Here is a 4,917-nt window from a genome sequence, read left to right on the forward strand (position 1 = left end):
TGCAGAGCTGACTTTCCTAATATAGCCTCCAACTGCGGCGGCGGCGGGGGGGGCTGGGGGCTGGGGGGGGATGGGTCCGGTGGGGGGGGGGTGCTGGACCAGCCGGCCGGAGTTTGACTTGCTGGTGCCCCTCCAGGCGCCTGGCCCGGGGGGGGTCCCACTGCAGCGCCCCCTGCCCGCCCCCAGTGCGGAGAGAAAGGGGCTGCGTGTGGGGGGGGCGAAGGGGGTCTTCGCCCCTCTTCTGGGTTCCCCCTGCAGAAGGGCCACTGGGTCAGGTAGACTGCCTCCGGAGGGGGGAGGTTCCGCTGATGGCCAGGGGGCTGGCAAGGGGGGGCAGGCTAAGACAGGGGTGCCCCCACCTTTTTCTCTCTCTGTAAAAGGGGGGCCTCATGGCTCAGCCCTCCCCGTGTTCCCTCCTTTGTTTGGAACGGGGGGGGGGTGGATTAGAAGACCTTAAAGGTTCCCTTCCGGTCCTAGGAGTCTAGGGTCGTAAGATAGACTGCCTCCGGATGGGGCAGTTCTACTGAGGCAGGTGGCAACTAAGGGCATTGCAAGGAGTGCGGAGGGAGGGGGACCCTTCTCCGTGCACTGGATACCGCTGTCCCCCTCCCACACCAGCCACAGAGAGCCCCTCTTTTTTCCCCCTGCAAAGGGGGCAGCCCACGGGGTGGGGCAGCATCATGGTGGCTTCCCTTATTCCCGCCCTTGCCTTTGGCACAGGGTGGGCTAGAAGACCTCCAAGGTCCCTTCTAGCCTTCAGATTTTAGGACTCTTAAGGTAGACTGCCTCCAGATGGGGAGGTTCTACTGAACAGCTTCAGCACACGCCAGAGGCGAGGCCATCCTGGGGTGGGGGGAATGGACGTGGGGTGCCTCTCCCTGCATAGGATACCAGCCTCTCCCAGCCCCCCCTCCTACGCCAGTCCTTGGGTCACCAAGGAATAGAGTAACTTCCATATTTGGTCTTCTGGGACCCCTCCCCCTGGAGGACCCTCAGCTTCCCTGGGCCGGGAAAGGGAAGGCCTCCCAGGTCCCCCCAGACCATCATCATCATCATCATCATCATCATCATCATCATCAAGTCGGAAGGGACTTTGGAGGTCATCTAGTCCAACCCCCTGCTCAGGTAGGAGACCCTATACCAGTGGTTCTCAACCTTTCTAATGCCGTGACCCCATAATACAGTTCCCCATGTTGTGGTGACCCCCAACCACTTATACATTTATTTATTTATTTATTTATTTATTTATTTATTTATGAGACTTATATACCGCTTTAAGTGCAAGCACTCTCTAAGCGGTGTACACCAGTAAGCAATGCATATATATATTTACATTGCCCCCAACAATCTGGGTCCTCATTTTACCTACCCCGGAAGGATGGAAGGCTGAGTCAACCTTGAGCCGGTGAGATTTGAACCGCTGACCTGCTGGACACAGTCAGCTAAAGTGGCCTGCAGTACTGCACTCTAACTGCTGCGCCACCTTGGCTCTGGATGCCAGGGGCGTGGCCAAGAAAAGGGGGAAAAAATGGCGGACAGCCTTGTTTGGCGACCCCCGTGAAATGGTTGTTCGACCCCAAATGGGGTCCCGACCCACAGGCTGAGAACCACTGCCCTATACCATCTCAAAAAGTAGTAGTAGTAGTAGTAGTAGTAGTAGTAGTAGTAGTAGTAGTAGTTGCAAGGGACATTAGAGATCATCTAGTGCAACCCCCTGCTCAGGCAGGAAACCCTACACCATTTCGGACAAATGGCTGTCCAGTTTCTTTTTAAAAACTTCCAGTGTTCGGAGCATTTACTGCTTCTGGAGGCAGGCTGTTAATAATAATAATAAAGTTGGAAGGGACCTTGGAGATCATCTAGTCCAACCCCCTGCTCAGGCATGTCCCCTTTACCAAGAGAAAAAAAGGTTGGGGCACCCCCTTCTTAGCTGTAGGCCCCCTGATCATCAATAAAACCTCCCTATCCGGAGGCAGTCTATCTGCTATCCCCTTTTGCAGAGGGAACAAGAAGAGGGGCAAACATCCCCCCCAACCCCAGGCCCCCCTATCCCGCTGAATGTGAAGTGGGTGATCAACATGCAGAACCCAAAACTCGAAGATTTTTCTCCAAAGGAAACTGTATCCCCAGTTCTCGAAACGGAGCGAAGTCAGAAATGAAATGGTACAGGGTTTCCTGCCTGAGCAGGGGGTTGGACTAGATGACCTCCAAGGTCCCTTCCAACTTTACTACTACTACTACTACTACTACTACTACTACTACTACTACTACTACTACTATTATTATTATTATTATTATTATATAATAGAGGCAGGGGAGGGGCCCCTTGTTTTGGTTCCTAAGGGGGTCTCGGGTCCCCTGACCTCCCTTTAAAAATTTAAAACCCTTTTCCTAGGCTCCCCAAAGTCAAATTATTTGATTTGGGCAGCACAAGGTTGTGGCTGTGGGAAAAATAGGAGTGGGAGGAAGTTGGTTAGGAGAGGTTGGCCATCTTGAGTTATTTGTAAAAATAATGCAGGTAGTCCCCGCCTTATGATGAAAATGCACCCCCAAATTTCCATTGTCAGCCAAGTCAGTAAGTGAGTTTTGCCCCTTTTATGACCTACATGGAATAAAATAGAACAGAATAGAATAGAATAGAATTAAAATAAGGAATAGAATAGAATAAAATAGAATAGAATAAAAAGAATAGGATAGGATAGGATAGGATAGGATAGGATAGGATAGGATAGGATAGGATATAATAGAATAGAATAGAATTAAAGTAAGGAATAGAATAGAGTAGAATAGAACAGAATATAGAATAGAACAGAATATAGAATAGTATAGAATAGAATTAAAATAAGGAATAGAATAGAATAAATAGGATAGAATGGAATAGAATAGAATAGAACAGAATATAGAATAGAATTAAAATAAGGAATAGTAGAATAAAATAGAATAGAATAGAATAGAATAGAATTAAAATAAGGAATAGAATAGAATAGAATTAAAATAAGGAATAGAATAGAGTAGAATAGAACAGAATATAGAATAGAACAAAATATAGAATAGAATAGAATAGAATTAAAATAAAGAATAGAGTAGAATAGAAAATAGAATAGAATAGAATAGAATAGAAACTTTATTGTCACTTTGAATATACACTAATCGGCATACATCAAGACGAAATTTCATTGCATTCAACTCTCAAAGGATCACTTTTTGCTATGTTTGTTCAGAGAATCACTCAGTTGTTAAGTTAGTCAAACGGTCGTTAAGCGAATCCAGCTCCCCCCCCCTTGACTTGGCTTGTCAGAAGGTGGCAAAAGGGGATCGCCTGACCCCGGGACCCTGCGACCGTCATAAATATGAGTCAGATGCCGAGCGTCTGAATTTGGATCACATGACCATGGGGGGGGGAGGGAAATGCCGCAATGGTCGTAAGTGTGAAAAATGGTCATAAGTCACTTTTTTCAGTGCCGCTGTAACCTCAAGCGGTCCTTAAATGAATCGTCGTAAGCTGAGGACTGGCTGTAAAGGCAGGATACGAACAAAGAAACAGAAATGCCTTCCAATCAATTAAGAGTATTTATTGGGTCAATAACCAGCCGAGTTTAAAATAAATAAATAATAGAAACAGAGGGAAGCCAATAAATACTGTGATGTATTAACCACTGGTGACCTCAATCGCTTCCAATGGAATAAACTCTTCTTTGTGCCGGTTGAAAGTGTTGGGTTCTGGGTCTCTTTGTTTCCCCCCCCCCCAGGGTCCCTGGCCTTCGTGGTGAAGGACCCCTGCCGGACGATCTGGCCTCGGCCCTGGGCTGCTGCTTCAAGCAGACGGCCGCTTGGGACAATTTGCCGGAGCCATAAAATAAAATAAAATAAAATAAAATAAAATAAAATAAAATAAAATAAAATAAAATAAAATAAAATAAAATAAAATAAAATAAATATAAAATAAATAAAATAAAATAATAAAATAAATAAAATAAAATAATAAAATATAAAATAAAATAAATAAAATAAAATAAATAAATTAAAATAATAAAATAAAATAATAACAAAATAAAATAAAATAATAAAATAAAATAAATAAAATAAAATAAATAAATTAAAATAATAAAATAAAATAATAACAAAATAAAATAAAATAATAAAATAAAATAAATAAAATAAAATAAATAAATTAAAATAATAAAATAAAATAATAACAAAATAAAATAAAATAAAATAAATAAAATAAAATAATAAAATAAAATAAAATAAAAAATAAAATAATAAAATAATAAAATATAAAATAAATAAAATAATAAAATAAAATAAAAAATAAAATAAAATAAAAAATAATGAAATAATAAAATAAAATAATAAAATAAAATAAAAAATATAAAATAAAATAAATAAAATAAAATAAAATATAAAATAAATAAAATAAAATAATAGAATAAAATAAAATAATAAAATAAAATAATAAAATATAAAATAAAATAAATAAAATAAAATAAAATAAATACATTAAAATAATAAAATAAAATAACAAAATAAAATAAAATAATAAAATAATAAAATAAATAAATTAAAATAATAAAATAAAATAAAATAATAAAATATAAAATAAAATAAATAAAAAAATAAAATAAAATAAAATAAAATAAAATAAAATAAAAAATAATAAAATAAAATAAAATAAAACAAAATTAGAACACACAAATGGGCCCGTTTCAACAGGGGACGAGGGAAAACCAAGAAAGAAAGAAAACAGAACGGAAGACCATTCAAGACCATTCAAGAGAGCCTCCAGCCTAGAATGAAGGAGGAATTTCCTGAGGGTGGAACTCCTGGCCTTCAGAAGTTGTGGGTGCTCCATCACTGGAGGTTTTGGTGAAGAGATTGGAGGATCTTTTCTCTGGGATGGTTATAGGGTCTCCTGCT

The sequence above is a fragment of the Crotalus tigris genome, unplaced genomic scaffold, assembly GCF_016545835.1.
Source record: "Crotalus tigris isolate CLP2741 ecotype Arizona unplaced genomic scaffold, ASM1654583v1 scf7180000021203.308827, whole genome shotgun sequence".
Lineage (NCBI taxonomy): Eukaryota > Metazoa > Chordata > Lepidosauria > Squamata > Viperidae > Crotalus > Crotalus tigris.